The 23,128-nt window shown below is 48.5% G+C and overlaps 1 protein-coding gene across 3 annotated transcripts in view; it reads left to right on the forward strand.

Annotated features, from left to right (window-relative positions):
• Nucleotides 1-23,128, forward strand: part of LOC144162671 (cAMP-dependent protein kinase catalytic subunit 1-like) — a gene marked incomplete in the record, with an annotated part of 437,842 nt that overhangs the window by 163,327 nt on the left and 251,387 nt on the right. Inside the window, 1 exon segment of one of the 3 annotated variants that reach the window (XM_077693298.1) lies at nt 22,949-23,126. 3 annotated transcript variants of the gene reach the window in all.

A 23,128-nucleotide genomic window follows, 5' to 3' on the forward strand; every position in this document is an offset into this window, starting at 1 on the left:
GCAGCGCGCGCCCATCTCCCCCCGTTGCCAAGGGAGACGAGGAGCGCGCGCACCCGCAGGTGTTGCTATGCGGACGGCGGCGGGATGCGGACGGCGGCGGACGCTTCAGGCTCGCTTAAGAAGTGCATTCGCACTTAAAAAGCAGCTGCAATACCGCTTCCGGCTTTCAGGAACAAACGAACCCGCAATTCGCGAGGAACATATTTTTACCTTCTTCTCTCTTGTACTTTTTTTTTTTTTTTTTGCAAATTACGTTCAGCGTGTGGTGTCTTCGGAAGTCTCTACGGAGGAAGAAGGGACCCTGAGTATAAGAAGGGCACGGAGAAATGTCATCGCGAGGGAGCGCATTGTCGTCCACATTGCTACCCTCATCTATAGCGATATCAAAAGTGGGAAATTGCGACACACAAACTCCAGGAGTATGACAAATAGTTTTCAAGCGGGAGGCAGAGCGACGCGCGCCACACCGGTTCGTCGTCGTCTCGTCGCTTGCGCAGGGATCTTCAGAAGGGATCGTTAGAAGCGATCCTAATCCCACGCCGCGAACGAGCTGGTTGGCGGGAAGAAAAAAAAAAGCGCGAAAAAATGCGCGGGAAATATATCCGCTTATGCGAAATACGGGAGTTTGGTGGCACCGTATTGCTCGATGCGCGGAACGGAAACGGCGCCGCTCCGAAAGGCGCCGACCGTGCTTGTATTGAAACAACGACTCGGTTGAGGAGCCGACTTCTCCCGCGCAATGGGAAATTTCGTAAGCGGAGCTCGAAGTTGGTCTTATTTTGATCCTTCGCTCGCTTTATCGCCATTAAGAAGAATGCGAGGCAAAAAATGCCATCTGCGCTGCCGTTTTTGTTTGGTTCTTTCTACCTGCTGCTTCTCCTTTATTGTGAAAAATGATGCGTCCCTAGTTTCAGGCGAGAGAAAAAAAAACAATTTGCGAAAAATCACTTGGAAAATTTGTTGCACGCGTGAAACGTTCGTAATTCGCGGTGCTGTTTGCTTGACACTTCGCCCGGCTTTTTTTTTTTTTTTTGTAGCGCCAAAGTAAAGACAATTCACTAGAATTTCGATTTCGATAGTCATGACAGTAGCGATTGATTTTCTCGCCTTTTCGGCTTGCGTTTCGGCTACATTTACGCAGCACCAACCTCAAAATTTCCACAAAATTTCCACGAACACGCATTGAAAATGCTGTTGCGCTGCTTCTTGGCGTCGGCCTCGGCGTTACGAAGAGCGTGGGCTTCCTCTTTTGTAGCGCTCACGAAGATTCGCACCACCAAATTAGCGGTGCGTTGGGACTGAGACGTTGTTTGGGCAGACGCCAATTGCGCTCCTCCTACGGCCGTACCGACAATGCGACGGAACATGGCTAAATTGCGACACGATTGGGGCGTTCCTCCGCTCCCCCTTGCGTGCGTCTGGCCGTCACTATTTAAAACTGCGGTTTTGGGGATTTGCTTTCTTCACTATGCATTAACATGTCTATGGGCTACGAGGAAGCCGAAATCCTCCCTGTTTTGTGGTGAAACAGCAGGCAGTGCGTGATCGCACCGGACTTTGGCCATGCCGCAGTCGAAAGACGAAGGACCGAGCGGGTAATATGCCGCCGCGATATTTGTAGCGGACGAAAAAAAGAAACGAAACGTACGTCGACGAAGACGACAGCGCCTGTATCCGTCCTATCTTGTCATCGTCCACGACTGTTTAACGCAGAGAGAGAGAGAGAGAGAGAGAGAGAGAGAGAGAGAGAGAGAGAGAGAGAGAGAGAGAGAGAGAGAGAGAGAGAGAGAGAGAGAGAGAGAGAGAGAGAGAGAGAGAACGTTTATCGAAACTACAGGGACAGGGTAGGGAAGAAAAAGGGTTAGGAGCTGTGGGCGGCCATCCTATTCAGGTAGGCTGCGTGCCGCGGCTGCCATCCTTTTTTTCTTTTTTTCTTGCTAAACTGTAGCCGACGGTCGGTGCACCGGTTCACCAAGGCGACGCTTCGTAGGCACGCTCAAAAAACTTTCCAGACTCTTCAAACAACTTATTATTTGAAATAATGGTAAAATTAACAATATAGGAGTCTCTAATGAGTTCCCCCCTCTCCCCCCCGAATATTAACATTGTTCGTAACTACCACCTTGGCCTGCGGAATAGCAGGCACATCCATTCCGACAAAAATACGTTTCACTTCTTTTTTCCTTAGTTTTAAAACGGCCTGTTTTATTTTTCACTGACATATTTGCACACTATTCTACGCGTTTTTGTTGCACTTTGTTTAAATTTTCGGTCACTGAAATGTTTCAATCCAAGCCAATGTTGAAACAAAGGCGAGCGCTTGATGACGACACAGACGACACATACGGCCTTGATGTGAGCCGCATAGACGCTAGCGCCAGATTCCTCTCTTGTGTATATTGTAAGAAACTATGCGGCACGCCACTGCATGCGAACATCAGAGAAATGGCGTGGGAGCGTTTCACTTGGAAAATTCCCGCTCGTGTGTACGTCACGACGTGTCGTCATCATCATCACCATAATTTAAAATTTTTGAGTTTCAGTAGCCAAAGAAGGGCTATTTCCTTTAAAAGGGCCCAAGCCTCTTGCTCATGGCTCGAGCGCCAAACCCAACAAAAAGTCGCAACAGATAGCGGTTGGAACGCGGGAAATTTGAATTAAATTCAGCGAACCTCCGTTGCATCTATCACGGGAGGCCCGAGACAGGAGAGGAACAGCGTGAGGGAGCGAAGGAGAAAGGGAAAAAGAAAGAACGAGCCTGACACTGCTTCACGTCACTGCAAAGATGACCCCGCGTCGGCGCCGGTGCCCGCGGAGGCCGCAGACGCGACCGCGGAGACGCCAGCGCCATCTCTCGCCCCCGCCGCGGATCCTCCCGCGGCGAAGTGCGAGGAGGTGGCGCCGCTCGTCGGCACCCCAGCAAAGAAAGAACTGAAACTAAAGCGTGGCAAACGGTTCGCATGGCGACGCAGTGAAACATCCCCCTCGCGAGGGGCACGATCAAATGCAGAGCATTTCCGGGGCGCACGACGTTATGTAGTTTGCGTTACGTTAATGTTGTTGCACTTGTGGCAACTGCTGACGAGAGAGCGTTCGTCAGCAGTAATTTGAATGAGTCAACGATATAAGGCGCGTTCGTAGCGTCCCATTCTGTGTCGGCTTTGTGGCGCAGTGGGTAGAGCACCATGTACATTGCGTTCCGCCCGCAGGGTCGAGGGATCGAAACCAGGCGCCGGATAGTATTTTATTTTAAATAGTGTAGGGGGAGGGGTGCGGACAACGACGGTGCGGACTACGACGGGACAACGCCGGTGACATCGTGAGTTACTGAAATGCTCTGCATTTAAAAATTAATTCCCCTTTTAGATGCAAAGCATCTCTTGCTCTCGGCTCCGTCGTCCGTCGTCCGTCCATCCGCTGGCCCAGGAAGACACCGGCAACGCTGCCGCTCCAGGAGCCCTTTAAGGGGAAGCGTGCTCGTCTCGTGCCGGCCCAGGAAGACACCGGCAACACTGTCTCTCCAGAATCTCATGGTCGGGGCGATGTCCCTCCCTTGTTGTGGCGCCGTCCACACCCCCACTGCGCATCTCGGGCCGGCCCAGGAAGACACCGGCAACACTGTCGCTCCAGGAGCCATTAAAGTGTAAGACACCACCGGGCGTTCAGCAAGCCGAGCATGCGCAGTGGGGGTGTGGACGGCGCAACAACGACAAGGGAGGGACATAGCCCCGTCGCATATAATAAAATTACACCATCTTCCCGTAGGGCAACCCTGAGTAGTATGCGAAACAGCCATGGGCTCAACGCAATTTCCCACTTCGTAGTTCCGGTAAGTGAAAAGTTTGGTAGTTACCATGGAAACCAAACTGTAAATATAACGGTAGCTACGTACCTCAACCTAACGGAAACGACGAACTGAAAACTAATGGGCACTTGAATCTACCCCATGGCTGCTTTGCATACTACTCAGGGTTCTCCTACGGGGAAATTTTTTTTTGCCAAGGTCTCCTCATTCCACTGGGTTTTCTCATTGCTGGGTTTTCCAGTCTGGACAAAGCCTGCCATCGAAAGCCGTAGCACGGCCGGTTCTGCCAGCCACTCCGTGCGGATATTGCTTCTGTCTGCCTCCTTGGGCCATCACACGCGCTCTTGAATGATGACAATACGTCACACATTGGCGGGCAATGCAGCCTTTGGGCGCGGAGGAGAGGAGAGGCAGTCACGTGGCAGGGGCGGCAGAAGATTGTCAGTATTTCGACGGAATTCGTCACAAAGCGAGCAGCGGCCATTTTTTTTAACGCGGTGCTTTTATACGATACCCAATTAAATTTAACGCCATGTTTGTCTGAATTGCCTGGCCAATCACGCCGTGGCTGCTAATGTGGTTCCACATTACAACTCGGGCAACGAATCAAATTGGGTATTTGCGCGCATAATTCGGTACAGCTGGACTTTGATGCGGTGTACGCCGTAGCGTAGGTCTACAGGGCTTTCATAGAGCTTTCGTGCGAAGCTCGAAGACCCATCAACATAATCTTGACGGAATCGATTGTGTTCGTCTTGCCTTGTCCTCGACTTATCATTGACTTTTTCAATTAGGCGTCCCCAACAAAAGCAATGTTTTTTTTTTTTATGTTTGCTGTGTCGACTCAAGCGAGACAGCATCGAGTTCATTAAAACCACAGCGCGCTCAGTAATACAGCTGTAGAAAAAAAAAAATTGGTTGGCGTAGGCGTTTTGGAAGTTCAGCCCGTCCGAAAAAAAAAAAAAGCAGCCTCGGTGGACGGAAATAAATCCCGCAGCGGCCTCGAGCTTGGCTTAGCGACTAGCGCCTGGCAGTGGATAAAATATCGCTAGAAGAAACCCCGCTTGTCCTTTATATCCCTAGAGTAAAGCTGACTGGTGATCCCGATATCTGTGATCCCGGGAGTGCCGAACAGTTGCGAAAAAAAAAATGACGAATCCCACAAATAGGCGGAAACCGACGTGAGGCGAAGTTTCCTTCAACTGCAAGCCGCTCCGAATTCGTCCCTCACAAAGTGATCTTCGAAGTATTTCTCTGCGTCTGCAAACGAGCCGCGCTGCTCTCGTAAGGCTACGAGACGCTTTCGTCTGCGCTGAGAATTGGTTCGGCCTGAGACCGAGGCGCGGTCGGTGGCGCTTCCGTCGGAACTGCGAATTGGTTCGGTCGGTGTCCGAAGGGTCGTCGGCGGTTCTTCCGTCGGTACCTGCTTGACCTTAGCTGAGCTTAAAGGTCAGAGGGACGCTACCGGACGTTTTCTGGGTTTGTACCTGGAGTAATAAGCATCGCCTAATAATATGACCGCTAGCGGCCAGTGTGCTCTGTAAGGCGTGAAACAAATCCATATCTTGCTCTTGCAACATTTCGCTTGTAGGAAAGCTCGCTTTCGTCGCTGTGCTGAGGTTAGCGCCCAGCCGCCTTGCACGTAGAACGGGAAATGGACCAAAACGTTTCTTCGATAACGGTGAGGAATTTGACATGTAAAGCAGGAAATGCCGCCGCGAATGACACGGATAACGGTTCGCTGCGTTGCACTGCCTTCACAAACGGCTTCCTCACTTTCGCCGTACAGTGAAGCGCATCTGTAGAACACGAAATGCTTTCTCCAGCAAAAGATTTTTTTGGTGCAGTGAGCACTGTCTTGAGAAGTTGATGGCAGGAATGACTCTATAGGGAGCGTATTTCGTGTCGCCGATTTCTCTAACGTGCCTGTAATGTGCCAACTGCTGTGACCTTCCGACTTGTCTCGGCCTTCCTCGAGGAGAACTGGCCCATCGAACGGCCGTAGCTCAATGCCTCCCGGCCAGCCTTGTCTCTTTTTTTCTCTCCCTCTGTCTCTGTCCCCACCCTTCATTACCCCTCTCCCCTTACCCCGTACTGGGTTGTATGGTAGTAAACTTCCAAATGAATTTAACAACGTATGGGTACGAGCTAGTTGGTGCTCCATCTAAACACCGTATAGCGCAGTAGGCAAGACACAGGACGAAGGGGACACGGACGAGCGCTAACTTACAACTGAATTTTATTAACAACACGAAAACATATAAATAGGAAAGATAATCACGAAAACATATAAATAGGAAAGATAGGAAAGATAATCACGCTCATGTTTATATGTTTATATATTTATATGTTTTCGTGTTGTTAATAAAATTCAGTTGTGAGTTAGCGCTCGTCCGTGTCCCCTTCGTCCTGTGTCTTGCCTACTGCGCTATACGGTGTTCTTCCAAATGAGTTCTAAACATCCCCCGTTCACTTCTTTCCCACTTTCCATTTCAATAAATCACTCGATCGCCCACTCACCGTCGAATTTCACATCTGCTTGTTGTTGTCGTCTTCGGTATTCTTGTTCGGCGTGCTGGCCCTCTCCATCGTCCCAGAGAAAAGTGTTGGTTGCTTTATTTGACTATTTACGCGGAATCGGCCTCGCAGAGACAATTTAGAACTTTACGTGTCAGATCGTGTGGACTTTTAAGTCACCACGCAAAGCTTCGTGTTCACTTTTTCTTTTAATCTCTTCTTTTCCCCTCTTTCTTCTGCCCTACTTCTTCTAGGGCCTTTACTCCCTTCTCCCCATCCCCACAGAGTAGCATGCAGGCGGGAACATGCCGGCAAACCTCTCTGCTTTCATCTAATAAAGAGCTCTCTCTCTCTCTCTCTCTCTCTCTCTATATATATATATATATATATATATATATATATATATATATATATATATATATATACAGGGTGTCCCAGCTATCATGCACCAAGATTTTAAAAAAGAGAAATTGCGTAACTCGAAGAAAACCTAGTGCATAATGTTTGCAGTACTGTGAAGTTGCGGAGAATATTTTTTTCGTTAATGAGACTTAATTAATTGATTGTAATTAATTATCTAACTAGAGAAATACTTCCCTAATCACTAAAGTGTCAATGAGGCACTTGTAGGTAACCACGAGGGGCATCTAACTGCGCTATTTTCAGCGACGAACTAATTGCGTACTCATTTATTTTGACTGATTAAGGAAACCCGCGAAATATGAAAAATACCACGTGACGACGCTTACGCGCGCATTGTAAAGCAGCGTCCCCAAACAAAGCTGATTGAAAGCAACTGCTTCGCGTGTTATCCGCCCGAAAAGACAGCGCATCACCTTGATAATAGCATGCATGGAAGGAGCAGCAACAGCAAGATTCCCGGGACGCGTGTGCAGATAAGGAACAAACTCGGTCGCGATTTCTTCTTTCTTTCTTTTGTCTATTTCATTCTGGCTAACTCAGAGGCAGCCTGTTTGAGGGCGTTGCTTTACGGTGCGCGCGGAGGCGCCGTCACGTGGTATTTTTCATATTTCGCGGGTTTCCTTTATCAGTCATAATAAATGTGTACGCAATTAGTTCATCGCTGAAAATACCGCAGTTAGATGCCCCTCGTGGTTACCTTCAAGTGCCACATTGACACTTTAGTGATTAGGAGAGTATTACTCGAGTTAGATAATTAATTACAATTAGTTAATTAAGTGTCATTAAAGAAAAAAATACTGTCCGCTTCTTCACAGTACTGCAAACATTATGCACCTGGTTTCTTTCGAGTTACGCCTTTACTCGTTTTTTAAATCTTGGTGCATGATAGCTGGGACACCCTGTATATATATTATTTTTACTGATTTTTAGACCTATTTCACAACCCGATGTACTTACTATATGTGGTGGCGTTTTTGTAACCACTGCTGTCGAATTGTTTCCAGCTGCAAAAGTGTAGGAACTTTAGCAAGCACGTCGGCCGCGCTTGCCCGTTGAAATATCGTCTGCCCATGAAGGTATATGCTGAATGCCTAGAGATTCATACATGTCTACAGATTTATACACCTTCTTCGCATTGTTTATCCTCATACCCCCTCCCGTAATCACTCATTTCTTTCGATCGGGTCTTGCTTTTGCGCGTTAAAAGCGGCACCACCACTGCGCAACGACCGTTCCAATAGTATAGTTACTATTGACTGTATAGTTACTAGTGACTGTATAGTTACAGGTCGATTCAACGTCTAGTCAGCGCCCCTCCCTGTCTCCTCCATTGCGCGTCTCGACCCTGCATTGTTGGCTTCCACAGTTCAAAGTTCACCAACCAGTACACAGCTCGTCGCCATGGTCTTCATCCTAAAAGTGAACGTTTTAAGTGAATGGGGCCCTAAGCTATTAACTATTATTATGGCGGCCGATATGACGATGATATCGGGAATCCCGTTACGTACTTTCGCACAAACATTCGGTCAGTGTCAGGCACGCATTACATAGGCCACGCTTCCTTCGCTGCAAAATGTGCCGATTGATGGTGATAGTTTTCTGCCGCCACGGCGAATGCAATTCGGTTCTCCCGCCGCGTTCGCTCTGTCTCTTGCGCCATCTCTCGCGCTTTTACTCTGCTTGGAGCAGCTGCCTTTATTCGAAGCCGTTTGTAACCTGTATTTTTATTCGCTGTAAGAAAACCAGTTTCTAAAAATTAAGAGAATGCTGCTACTCTCGGTTTAGTTTCAAATACGCCTGAGGTTTTCTTTGCGCTGAGTAATGGCGCCAAGTATCAGCGATGCCACCAGTTTTAGTGGTTAGGAACGGTCTTGCCTCTACACATTCTCTGTTCAAGCATCAGTTCAACTGCTTTTTGGCCGGGCGGTTGAATCGAGAGCTATTTCAAGGCGTATGCGACGGGAATTGTTCTCTCTTGCCTGTAGGAGCAGCTTTTTTTCCTTGCTGAGGAGGAGTTGCTTAGGCAGTGGTCGTGTGCTTTTGTTTCTGTACAGGAATGGCGAGTAGCCCTATAACGTTCAAACCAGAGCAGCATAGCTGATTCTCTCCTGTAGCATATACCTATTCCTATTCTTTTTGTGGATGGCTTTATACTTGGTTGTATGGCATTCCTCCTACTGCACATATAGCTGACGTGATTGTGCTGAACATTGTCACTGTCTGCACGCACGTACCTGTAGGCATTGTGCACGAATGTTATGTGTCCCGTGTTTGCAGTGTAAGGTTTTGTGTGTATCGTCAAATGAACTTTTTCTTAACGACAGACCAAAATTTTCGCGCTCAGTTAGCTCAAGGAAAGCTTAGAAGGATATTGAACACAGCGGTATCGCCGTCGTTTCACCTATTGTGTTATAGCCAGCAAAGCGAAGCGGGCACGTGGCGCTTCAAAGACGCGTGGCATTCACGAGTGAATACAAAACGATATTGCGCGCATGGAAGGCGCAAAACCGATATCCCTCGCTACGCTGCATGCAGGCCGCGTGCAAGTTCCTCTCTAATTGAGTTTCCCCTCGACTTCCTTTGCGCCCAATGCGAAACGCGGTGAATGAGTTCCGCCGCACGTGACGAGCGATTGTCAGCCCAGAAATTGACCGAGAAAATTTTCCCGCTCTGCAGCTCGTTTGCATGGAGCCAGAGGGGCCGTCATCTCGCGCGATCATAATGGAAGCGGCGAGCGCTGCACGCTCTTCCGTCCTCGCCCGAGCGTCCGGAGCGTTCGGACCGGTATTCTTGGGAAACCCTGCAGCGGGAGCACAATGATAAGACGGAAAGTGGAGTAGGGTTTGGAAATAATAAACGCCGCGAGCCGAGTTTTTTTTTTCTTTTTTTTTTTCCCCCTGAGAACGGCGAACAAGAGGAAGACGAAAAGAAAAACGCTGGCGGGGACAGTGATCGTTAAAACGCTGCCGTCGGTGTCGTTAAAAACTCACCCACGTCCCCGTCCTTTGTGCTCTCTCTCTCCCTCTCTCTCTCTCTCGCTCTCTCTTGTGAGCGGGCTGCTCGAAGCCACCTGTTGGGACTGGAAGAAAGCATAATTCTCGGCGACCTTTATGGGAACGGCTCCGCCCACTCAATTTTCCCCAATTTTCCCTAGACTTCTTCAAGTCTAGGGAATCTGGGGCCGTGTTGTGGGTTCGTTCCGGCGGAATGTGTTCAATGCTTGTTTCTGTTCATGGGGCGTGTCTTCCGCATGTGTTCTCTTCCGCGTCGCTCTGTAAACAGAGCGAGCGCCGGGCGACATAGTGGGCACAAAACATGGAGAGAGCTGCATCCGCAACTAATGGCGACGTTACCATGGCGAGGACAAGTCGAAGCGCGGCGCGCCTGCTGCCTGTGCCAATTGACGGGTCTATTTATTATTGGGAAGATTCAGAGCGAAAGAAGTCTAAACCTCGGCAAAAATAAATGAAAGTATACGTTGCGTAAAACGCAGTGCTTGTTATGTTTCTCTCTTATTTCAAAACGCTTAAGACGTGTCCCGTTCAAGAGGTGGCAGTGCATTGGTCATGTTTTTTTGCTTTGCGCCCCGCCCATTGGCTGGTTCAGCCTCCGTTGCAACAGTGACGTAGCTCTCTTGGGCTGCTGAAAGCTGCCATGGTTATCTTAACTTTTTACTTGAAATTGATACAAGAGGCAAATGAATACAAGAAACCTCTGCGTGCAAATGGACGGAAAATGAGAAACGCGTCTCTATGACATGATGGTTTGGGCGTGTGTGAAGAAGTTGAGCAACGTAGTGCCGCGCTTTTAAAACAAGATGCATTCGGACGAAATTATCATACACACATGTGCGTAACGCGTATACTATAGAAATTTAGTCTAGAGATAGTTGATAAGCGACAGGGAAGACGCATGCCGTACTTATTTAGGATATAGGCCCGACGTGCACACGTAGGGCGACTGTGTGGGATAGGAGCGAGGCCAGGATAAGGAGGTGCCGTTTGTTGAGCAGACGACAACGTCTTGGAGTCTTCCCGCTTCAGGTAGCCCTGAGCCAGAGCCGAAAATATTCAAATGTCCGCAACTGGCGACTGTCAAAAACCGCACGCAAAGCGATTCGAAATCGCTGTCCCCAGGAGGATCGCCCCACGAACCCCCGCGTATCTCCGCGTTGCAGGGTGCATGGGAGCCGGCTATTTTGTATAACATCAGTAGGCAGCGATGATGATATGCTTAAAGGAGCCATGAAGAGAAAACAAAAGTTTGTTTTATTCGAAAGATTAGGTGTTTCATAGTACCCCAAGCGCTTTCCCGGAAGCAAATGATGCTTTATTCGCTGAGAAATAAGGCAATTTAAGCCAAAATTTTAAATCTCCCGCTAAAATTGCACATTTGGTGACGTGAGCAATGGTGTCACACGGGCCGGTCCATGAAACAGATACTTAGTATGTCGACTCCATATAGCACCCACACGCGGGAGTCGACCGAGACGGCGGCCATTTTAAAAATGCTAGTAAAACCTAGTGCACCCGCAGCCCTAGTCATGGAATCGCCTGATCCGGAGAACAAAACTCTCGCCGATGAGCTCGGGCTTGCATTTAACAACCTCACACCACTTGAACGCTCAACGCTTCTAAGTGCACGAGCGGCAAGAGTTGTGGGATACGCGGTGGACGGAAAAGCGACCATTCCGCGATAGCCACAACAGACGAACGCCCTGCCGTCGGCACCGCTGCCTCGTCAGCGCCGTCGCCACGGACGAATACAGACTGGTACGTATGTGCCGTATTTTTATTACGGTTAATAATAGTTCAACTTCAGTAGCAGTATCGCTTATGCCAGTTGGCCGGTGTCGTGTATGGAAAGCCGTTCGCGCGAGCTCTCTGCTTCGACCAGAAAGATACGAGCGTCAATGCGCGGTGTTTACGGCATTTTTCCTCCAAGGTCAGAGCGCCTCGAACCCGAAAATTCGTCTGCGCGACGGCGAGATGTCGAGCTCGGCCAGGCGGTTGTTTCGTACGCATTGGCGCACACGCTTGCGTGTTCGTTCGGAACTTCAACCGTTTACTCCACCGTTCTTTGTCATAAAAAGAATGTGCAGTATGTTTCAAGGGCATTTAGCTCGCTATGCAAACTGTAAGCCCTGCCTAACATGCGTTTGCTTTTGCCGGCCTCCGCCAATCGCAGAGCTTAGCCCATGTGACGGCATAGGTTCTGTTGCGGGAAATGAGCTGGTGGGTCGCATGACCATTCCCGTTTTTCCTAATTATGTAGCTTATTTGAGCGAAGTTTGCGTTATAAGTGGTGTCGTTATGGTTCTAACGAGGCAATCTTTCGAATGAACCAAACTTGTGTTTTCTCTTCATGGCTCCTTTAAGGATGCCTCGAAGGAGGAAGCTGCTGGGAGTAAGCTCGCACAAATGAGCAGTGGATTAGCTCGGCTATGCCAGGATATCGTGAGCTGGGGTTGAGCTGGTTTCCTGGTTGTGTAGGATTAAGTGCCATCATGCTTACTGCTGCTGAAACAATTTCCAATCGAATACAATCCAATCCAATCCAGTCCAGTCGCGGCGGCGGCAGCTCAGGCCGCCAGCTGTGCGCCGTTTCGCCCTCCTTCTCCGTGGCATACCACACTGGCGAACGCCCCGCTATATTGCTGCGACGCACGAGCCACCGGTTCCACACCCGGCCACCCCTCGCATGATCATCAAGTGGACCGGGCCGCCACGTGCGGAACGGAGGTCGGCGAAGACGCTGGACGCGTGGGGTGTGGTTCCGCAGGCGCACGCCGGTGTTGCTGCGACGCACGAGCCATCGGTTCCACCCCCGCCACCCCTCGCATGATGTTCAAGCGGACCGGGCCGCCACGTGCCGCGCTTGCGCAGCACGGCTCTCCAGGAGCCACGCGAAACTGCTCAACCTCGGCCAGTGTAGCTCACGCTACAATAGTGATATTGTCACGGTGACGCAAGGTTGATGAAGATGCACAAGTGCATTGCCAATTGAGGGCTGTACAGATTCGTCGTCTTCTTCGGCACGCCGGTCGCTCCACGACGACGAAGGCGCGAGCTCCTCATGCGGCGTAAGCTTGCGCAGAAGCATGGACGACGACGGGTGGCCGCCGCGAGGCACGCGCTCACGTGCGCTCGGGGTTTCCGCCGCGCGGTTTTGTTGGCCTTTACAGCTCTGCTGTGAAAAACTAGCGCATTTCCTTAGAGACCAGTTGGTCGACCGAAGAGCTCTGATAAGATCTGTGGACACGCGGCGCGTGCTTGAAACCACGCTTCCGCTTCGTCAAAACGGTCACTTGGAAATCACGAAGAAGGGAACGATTTTAGATGAGACAATGCACGCTTCCGTCATGAAGAAGCAGTGCAATAGCACCTCATAAACCACGCATCGGTATACATTGACATCGTTCGTAGATGCGTTTACTTAATGCGAGAAAAATCGCCGCATGAGTTCATTCTTTGTTTGCAATTTCGGACTTTGAGGCGTTTGGAAGCACTTTGAGCCAAGGTTGGACGCTCTTTCAGCGAATGTTTTCACGCACTTTTGGTGTTGGGAAACTTTCACGCTTCTGTCAACTTTCTTTAGGAAGGCACGGTAAAGATTTTCCGTAATCTACACTTCTTCGCTCCTCAACTTTGATTCTTAGGATTAACTTGTTTTTTCTGTTCTCCACACTTCCCTGAGCTAGCAGAGGGGGTAAAAAACGTGTGACAGTAATTAAATGAAAACACTCGACGAATTTCTTTTAAATCTATATGTTTGAAACGTATCCGCTAGGACAAGTACACTCTTAAAAAAAAAGGTCGGGGCATTCACTAATGGAATACTAACAAGTTACTTGTCCCAGTATACACTAGGTACTAGTAACTGGAGGTAGCAAATTTAGCACTAGTCAGGTTTACTGACTGAAGCAGGCAGTAAGCAGCACTACCTCCACTGCTAAAGTCCTAGCGATAGCGCTCTACTGAGCTACATGCGTTTACTAACTGGCCATGCATAACCTAGTCATCAGCACGACCTTAATCTAGTGCATACTACTTCCTACACTCAGTTAATTTCCTAATCATGCAGTTGCTAGTGGCGGAGCCTACGTACAAAACGGCGGGGCAGTAAGGTTCGTAAGGAGTTAGTAAATACGACCGTTACTACCTTTTTACGACCTTTTTTATGAAGAGTGTATACGTTAGACCAGCTCAGTTTGGATGAGATAAAGAATATTACCGGGAAAGTGTTGTGCAAAGTGCCTCTTTCTGTGTTCTTGTTTCCTGGAAGAAGTGCGGGTAGGATCGCGGATAGGTGAGACATTCGCCCGAGGCGAGCGGCAGTAATGTTTTGGCATACGCTGAGAGTGTGCAGGAAATTTGGAAGACAGCGGGGCAGAACGGGAATGCGAGGACGATGCTGAAAACACTGACCCCAAAAAAGGCTACGAGAATGCTAAAAACCCGGCATCTCGTCCCCATCTCTTCGTGTTCCTTTCCGGAAAGTGAACAGCTAATCGTTCAGCTAATCGTTACTACAGTAAAGCCCGCTTATATCAAACACGTATATATCGAATTATTGCCTATATAGAACCCTTGCATAATTCTGGCAAAAGTTACATGCATTTAAAGCTTTTTATATCGAACGCGATTTTTCTCACAATGGATATATCGAACTCTCCCGCGCGGGATTTTTTGCTCTCCTTAGGCACGCGGCACGCTTTCCCGCAATACATCGGCGCGCAGCGGTCGTGCGGGTGTCGCTTGCGACTCCCGCGTGAGCTCGGGCGCGTCCAAACCGGCCGTGGCAGAATTGACCAGCCCACACATGCATGCCGTTTGAAGCCGAAAGCGCCACATTGGGCGCTGCGGGCTGCGGTGTCACCGAAGTCCGCGCCATCCGCTGCGCGCACTTGCTCGGTTCGCTGGGTTTGCCGTTATTCGTTTGTATCCATGCTTGTCTCCGCTCTGTCGAAGACGCCGAGGACTCCGTACCGCTTCCGAGCACGAGCGAAGCCGACGCTGCAGTCGCCCAGCTACGGCGAGACTGCAGTGCTATTGAGGGCAGCGGTCTTGTGCTTGTCGACTGTTTAGATACCGTGGAGCAAGCAGTCACCAGCAACGCGTTGCGCTGTAGAAGCAGGCTACGCTCACGCAGTTCTTCCTCCCCAATAAATTATTGTTTTCTTTCCGAGAAAGTGTCGTATCAATAGTGAACTGCAGGGGAGGTAAGAGCTCAGCGTTAGCTCGTGACTCCGTCGGCAAGATTGCTCTCGTATAAGTTTTTTTTTTCGCTTCACTTTCTATGTCGAATTTTTGCTATATCGAACTATTCTGCAATCCTCGCGCTGTTCGATATAAGCGGACTGTACTGTAGCCCTAAATATCACTATTACCAAAGTCTCTCAACGCTCAATAAGGACTGTGCTAGTATCATTACAGCCTTTTCAAGCAAGAACAGAGGCTTTTTTCTCTTGAAGAACTCGTTCGCCGCAAAGACTAGAAATTGACATCAAGGCGCTCTCTCTCTCTCTCTCTCTCTCTCTCTCTCTCTCTCTCTCTCTCTCTCTCTCTCTCTCTCTCTCTCTCTCTCTCTCTCTCTTCTCTCTCTCTCTCTCTCTCTCTCTCTCTCTCTCTCTCTCTCTCTCTCTCTCTCTCTCTCTCTCTCTCTCTAAGGAGTTATCGCCGCAGTGGAGTTATCCCTAGAGACCATGTAGTAAGGCTTGCGTGCAGCATGTATAGACGGACTGAAAAGCGCCATTCCGTCGGTCGCTCATGCATTCATTAGTTTTCCTCGCTGTCGGGACGTTAACTTACATTTTTATAACCCCAGCGAGCCGGCCGAGCTTAAGCAATAATTAAACGGTTTGGCATACAGAAGGATTCGTGTACGCTTTCCTCAACGCTCTTCTTTTGCACAGTTTGCAAGCAGGAGTTCGCCGTCGGTTATTTGCTGAGTAAGCAATGGCCAAAAAGGCAGTCTGGATGGAAGCCCGTGAGCGCGCCGGCATACATGCCTGGCTGTTTCGCTCTCTTCCCCCTCGAACAAAGCAAGCTGGATGCCATTAATTCGAAGCCCTCCTGGTTGCGAATAATATCCGTATTAAAGGAGTCTTCAAGTTGCGCGGAAAGATCGATTTGCGGGGTAAATACGGGAGGGAGCCTGGCAGTTCGGCGAATAGTAATCCGCCGTTTTCAATTACCGGACGTCGTCGAATTATCCAGGCTGTGTGCTCGAAAGGTTCTGTCGTCTTGCAGTAGAAGTAGGCTGAAATGGAGCTTGTTTTCGGCGGCCATGCGTAAGGAGGGGCTATCCAATATATATTGAGAGGCTCTGGGAGTCGCCAGGCGGGAGTCTTTATTCGTGCGGTCACAGCGCCAGGAAGGCTCAGCAAGAAAGGCGATGTCGATGACACTGTCCGCCACCGCGATGAAGATGATGCGATGATAATAAAATGCACACCCAGGAAAGGGCGATTGTCCACATGCTAAAATATAACCTGTGCAGCTTCTCACAATATATATATATATATATATATATATATATATATATATATAATATATATATATATATATATATATATATATATATATATATATATATATATATATATATATATATATATATATATACGTCACAAGATGATGCAATGGGCCCGGTGAAAATACCGTAGAGCGAACAGACGAACGGGTAACAAACAAACTTTATTGACGTTTCGGCCTGGGACAGGCCTTCGTCAGAAGGGTCTGACGAAGGCCTGTCCCTGACGAAGGCCTGTCCCAGGCCGACGAAGCCTGTCCCAGACTCTGACGAAGGCCTGTCCCAGGCCGAAACGTCAATAAAGTTTGTTTGTTACCCGTTCGTCTGTTCGCTCTACGGTATATATATATATATATATATATATATATATATATATATATATATATATATATATATATATATATATATATTGTAACGAGAAGAGTTAACGCTGCACAACAATATTAGATGCCGAAGCGCCATTTGCTCAATCGAGTAAGCCCTGAGGATTATCATGAAGACGACGAAGGCCCGACTCGGACGTTCACGCTCACGAGCTCTTACAGGCTGGACCTACGCTCGGCCCGCTGCCTTACGCTACGCCTTAAATAAACCCCCACGATCAACTACCATTGTGACTGCTATTCCCCTTTACAAGATATATATATATATATATATATATATTCTGTTTTGGCAGTCTTGGTGCCATAGGGAGCTTAAGAGGGTTCAACGCTGGTCGACCACTCTCGACATGTCGTAGACACTTCAGTCACGGCCCGGGGGTTAAAAAGAAGGTCCCCTTCACCCCGAGTAGTCCGAGTGGCACTGGCTACCACCCCCAAGTACAGGAAACAAAAAATAGTTTAACATAATACCCGAGAAAGTGGTGGGGATAGTAGCCCCGCCGGTAGCGTAGTGGTCATCGCAGCGGACCGGTATTCTGGAGGTCGTGGGTTCGGATCCCACCCGGCGGGCATTTTTTTCCACTTTCTCTCTTTCCAAATCCTTTATCTGTTTCAATGACCTACCACATCCTCCCCTTTGCTTTCCGAGGTTTTCTTGACTGCCAACCATTATTTCTGTCTTATTTCAACGAGCCCCTCATTTCCTATTCTGATTCGCTACATCCATCCCTCCATACATCCATCCATCCATCCATCCATCCATCCATACATACATACATACATACATGTTGCGACGGTAATTGGAACATTTTAAAACATTTTCCTGAGCGAACCGCCGCTCTGTTCGCTCTCAAACTTCACACGAAGGTCGCATTTTGTGGTCTATTTTTGTTTGGCACCGGGAACAACGACGGTACTTACTTGTTTATCCTGAAAATATATAGAAACAATTTTCGCCTATAGGAAAATGGCGGCGATTGGACGTGCGAGCCCGAAAACCGGGTTTTCTGATCGTCTGTTAGGGGCATTTTATGATCGTCTGCTGCACCATTTGGCTCCGTACGTGAATCCCAAACATGCGTTTCACTCTGCAGGTGGTTCTGTCGTTCCAACATCAACTTGCGGTGGCTCGCACGTTCAAATCAGCCGCCATTTTCCCATAGGCAAAAATTGTTTTTATTTATTTTCAGAATACACAGGTAAGTACTATCGTTGCTCCCGGTATCAAACAAAATAGACCACAAATTGCGACCTTCGTGGCAAGTTTGAGCGCGAGCAGAGCGGCGGTTCGCTCAGGAAAATTTTTTTAAAGTGTTCCAGTTATCGTCGCAACACCCTGTACGTACATACATACATACATACATACATACATACATACATACATACATACATACATGCATACATAAATGCATACATACATACATGCAAGTATGCATACATGCATACGTACATACACATATACATACGTACATACATACATACATACGTGCACACATACATACATACATACACGCATACATGCGTACATAAATGCATCATCATCATCATCATCACCATCACCAGCCTATCTACGCCCACTGCAGGGCAAAGGCCTCTCCATTATTCTCCAATTGCCTCGGTCCTGTGCCAACTGTGACCAATTTATCCCGCAAACTTCTTTATCTCATCTGCCGATCTAACTTTCCTGCCGCCCCCTGCAACGCTTGCCTTCTCTAGGGATCCACTCTGTTACCCTTAATGACCAGCGGTTATCTTGCCTTCGCATTACATGTCCTGCCCACGTCCATTTCTTCTTTTTAATTTCATTTCTTCTTCTTAATTTCTTCTTCTCATAAATGCATACATACATACAAGTATGCATACATGCATACGTACAACACATATACATACATACATACATAACATACATACATACATACATACATACATACATACATACATACATACATGCATGCACACATACATACATACAGTAGACTCACGATAATTCAGTTTCCATTAATTCAAGCAAATTTCATAATTTGGTTGGGACGACGTGGTTTTACTGCATTGTAAAGCGCTCAATTCAAACATCGTCATTGCGTAAATTCGGTTAATTCGTGCTTCTTGCTTGTCCTTCCCCAAAAAAAAATCTGCTGCATTTGCCCCTTCTAGCTCTACATTTGCATCTTTACGTCACTAACAGTCACAAAAATTGTCATGCCTTCATAAAGAAAGTTAGAGAAGCGCGATCTTTCTGCATACACTTGTCAAAGAGAAATACCGCGCGCCAACAACCGCGTGTGGATTGAGGAAAAAAATAAAAAAAATGATTCAAGCAGTTCCACTAAACGCGAAAGGCTGTCGGAAGTGCAGGCAGTGATTCGCCATGCTTCTGGTCAAGAGGTCCAAGGAGCTTCATTTTTAATGCGTAGCATTCTTTCCCGGCCTACCCCCACAGCCATTACCGTGTAACGCCCTGCATTCGCACAAAAATGCACAATTGGCGGGAGCAACACATTTGATGATTGATTGATTGATTGATTGATTGATTGATTGATTGATTGATTGATTGATTGATTGATTGATTGATTGATTGATTGTAGGGTTTAACGCGCCGACGCAACGCAGGCGATGAGGGGCGCCATAGTGGAGGGCTCCGGATTAATTTTGACCGCCTGGGGATCTTTAACGTGCGCCGAAATCTCGTACGCACGGGCGTTTTTGCTTTTCGCCTCCATCAGAAAAGCGGCCACCGCGGCCGGAAGTAACACGTTTAACGTTATAGTAACGTAAACGGAGAAAATTGGACGAACAGAATTTCGAAAACCCAACAAATAAGAAGAGAAGAAAAAATGAAAGCTTCACGAAATTCACCTGACCAAATCCAAAAATACGCAAGTTAAACATACCCCCTAAAAAACAGACTAAACAAAAGAAAGCGCTCAAAAAAAACGCTCCAAATACAAATAAAAAGTAGCGAGGATAAACAAGCCGTGTAACGTTCTGCATTTCTACAAAAATGCACAGGTTTGGCAGAAGTAAAACTTGTAATCGTTATAATAGTGTAAACGAAAATAATTGGTCCAGCATACTTTTGAAAATAAAAAAAAATAAAAATGAATATTTTGCAAAAAGTAACTCGCGAAATCAAAAATATGCATATTATGAATGTCCTCCCAAAGAATGAAGTCTGAACTAGAAAAAGCTCGGTAAAGAACGTCGAAAATGAGAATAAAAAAATAGCAATATAACGGACCAACTGGTTGGTATACGCCTTGCATCTGGGGGAAAATACATAATTTTCGAAATAAAGGCATATAAATATACCGATAAATTTACATCATTGGCGAAAAGAAACAGAATAAACTTAGAAACGATGATATAACGCAACGTCTCTGACTGCTTACGGCTACGTATTAGTCACAATTCTTTGAATTTTTATCCCCTCCATTTATAAGTTACCCCACAGCCTATAAGTTACCCCACCTCTTCAGCTGATTTTGTAGAAGGGCTATAGCCGATAAAACGTCCTAGCAACATTTTATCCTATAATTTATGCGAGTCTATATTGTGATTAGTGGCTGCGTATGGCGGTTATTCACTTCTTTGGTATTTTGATCATTCTGGACAATACAACTACCACACGGTTATTGATGAAAACTACAAAGATACTGTTTGCCACAATGTATTGCTACTAATGGCTGCTGGCGACGATTACTGACTGCTTGAGTGACATACTTCAGTACATATTTCGGACTTTTATATATAGCGAAGCTGTTTATGGGCACGTTTCCGTTGTGTCAGTCACGTTGTGTCAGGTTGTGTCAGTCAATAATCTGGGGCGGCAAAAGCGCTTGAAGGCAAGGCCAGCTTCACAGCAAAAATTCTCAGCTGGAAACGGCTGTTAACTCTGTTCTTTGTCTTAACTTTCCCCAAAACAATCATCCGACGACTCCAAGAGAACGTGTTGCTGGGCGTGTTGGTTGAGGTCTACAAACATACTGAGTGGCGCAAAATACACAACACACAAGAAAGAAGACACGGACAGGCGCTACCGTGTCCGTGTTTTCTTTCTGGTGTGTTGTGTATTTGCGCCTGTCCGTGGTCTTCTTTCTTGTGTGTTGTGCATTTGCGCCACTCAGTATGTTTGCATCCGACGACTGAACACTCTATCTATGCCTCGAATTTCACTTACTTGGGGTAATTAGTTCACAGCGAAGTTGATCGGCACGCAGTCCGTCGGTTCACGAAACTCGACTGCCGCAGTGACACGGCGGGCCTTGGTGTCCACTCTCCGCGACTCAGGCCTGATCTGCGAGCGTGTGCCTCCTGTGCGTGCTTTCCCGCGCCTGTCAATTTCTGTGTGCTCATCCGCGTTTGTGCGTCTTCGCCTCCTTCGCTCATCTTCGCCCCTCTCGTGCCCGCATGGAGTGGCAAGGCAAGCTCGCTGCCAGCAGAGTGAAGCTGCAAACGTTACGGAATCCTTCCGCTGTCAGTAGACGGGCAGGGAAGCGGGACTGCCCCATGTTTGTCGACTAAGGCGGAACTCCAGTTTTCCCAAGTTTCAGTAAGTAAGCACGAAGTCGTAGCGGTACCAAATGACGAGAGAAATAAATGCGCATGCATTATTTAATTGTTTACGTTGGATCATGTCATTTTATACAGCTTCGCTGGGTCTGCACAGAGTGGAATGGCTCCAAATATTTTCCGCCATTGCTGTTTAGCACCGCATCGGGGAAATGTTAAAACAAAAACAAGAAAACAAAATAAGAAAATTCGGGTGCAGGCTACTTTTTATTTTTGGTGTTTTACCGGCGGTGTATAATCCCCCCCCCCTAAAAAAATACATCTGGTTACGCTACCACAGTCGTGTATGTAATCTGTACACGAAATCATAGCGGATGCTGTTAAACACTTGCAGAGCTTCCAGCTTGCAAGTAAACCGTCGTGCAAACGTCGTAGGTGTCGCTTAGGCGTCTTAGGCACCGCAGCTGACGGATACGTGAAAGAACTCGGCACAGAGAAATTTGCGTGCTCATGTTCCGTTTTGGGCTGTGACACCTGTTGTGGGAGAAGTTTGGGGAAGACCCAGGGAGCGGCTAGGGAAAAATGACGTGCCAACGGGGAAAACCTGGGGAGTCGCTCGGCGCGCGCAACGCAGCGCCGTGAAGCCGAGCTTCCGAGGAGAAAGGGCGGAAGGAGGGCGAGGCAAGTGAGAAGAGAAAGGCGTGAAGCGAAGGGAAGCTCGCCTGTAGAGAACGGGCAGGTGTGGAGAGGGGGGCAAATCTCGAAAGCGCGGCGGAGAGGCACGCTTATTAGGGAGGAGAGGAGAGAAAGGGGAGGAAAGGGGATTTCGCCAGGCTGCGCGCGGCGTTCCGGTGACGAGGAGGATGCGACGCTGGCTTGGCGCGCGCGCGCGCGCGCATCCCCTCGCCTCCGTGCAAGCAAGCGTTGGAGGGCCCGGAGTCCAAACCAGAGTCAAATCGAGCGCTGCTCCGCGAGCGTCCGTGGAGAACGCTATCCGGTTGTGCGTGAACCCCTTCTCTCCCCCTCTCTCTCGCTGGCCCGCTACTAGCCTGCAATCACAGCGGGCGGGAGGAGCAACCAGTGGTCGCTGCCGCCTTGTTGACACAGCGCCCACCGCAGCACATCACCGCCGGGTACCTTCCAAAAAGCGAGCTGCAAAACCGCGCGCTTCTCCGCGGGAAGTCGGGCGCTCGCTCCCCGGAGGAAAGACCCAGAGCTCGCTCAGTTTGTGCCGCTGGATTGGACATCAACTGTCTTGACGACCCGCGCTCATCTTTCTTTCCCCATCTTTGGATCCGTTTCGGCCGGTATTTCACAAGTTCGCACCGCCTCGCACCGCCTGTGCTGTGCGGGATAGAGACTCATCAACGTGTTTCTCTCCGCTCTCAGCTTCAGCGCTTGGCAATACGCCAAATCAGAGATGGCTCGGGCATCCCAGTCTTAACCGCAGTTAGAACAGGTTGCATCGGCGTCTTCTCTTCCTATGTTTCCCCCATTTGTGTTTTTCTCCTTCTCTTAGTGTCAGGTTGCACGCTTACGAACAGGCTCATAAAGTGTTTCCTGTCCGGCTACCTGTAGAGTAGGAGATTCGCACCTTCAGCCCCAACATCGCTCCGTAAAGTCGCTCATCCTGTGCGGTTCGAAGACTCCGTGTTCTTCCTCGGCAGTGCGGTTAGCGCCGAGTGTACGTGCGCGTTGTTGAAGCCGAGTGAATTGGCCTGAGCGGAGGCGTCGCTTCTCAGCCGAGTCCTCCCCGTGTTGACGGAGGAGCTCCGCGCGTGACGACTTTCTCCTTCGTCGCTTTGACGTGCGCTGTGATTGTGTGTTGTTGTGCATCTCTGCCTGCGAACATCGTAACGTGCAACGACCTTGGGAATTTTGCGGCAGCCTGAAGAACGCGCCCTTCGAAGGGAATCTACAACTGCGGGCTGTCCGACTCGGTCTACCAACACATGGT

The sequence above is a fragment of the Haemaphysalis longicornis genome, unplaced genomic scaffold (assembly GCF_048455015.1).
Source record: "Haemaphysalis longicornis isolate Haplotype H1 unplaced genomic scaffold, Haemaphysalis longicornis Haplotype H1 scaffold_12, whole genome shotgun sequence".
NCBI classification, from domain to species: Eukaryota; Metazoa; Arthropoda; class Arachnida; order Ixodida; family Ixodidae; genus Haemaphysalis; species Haemaphysalis longicornis.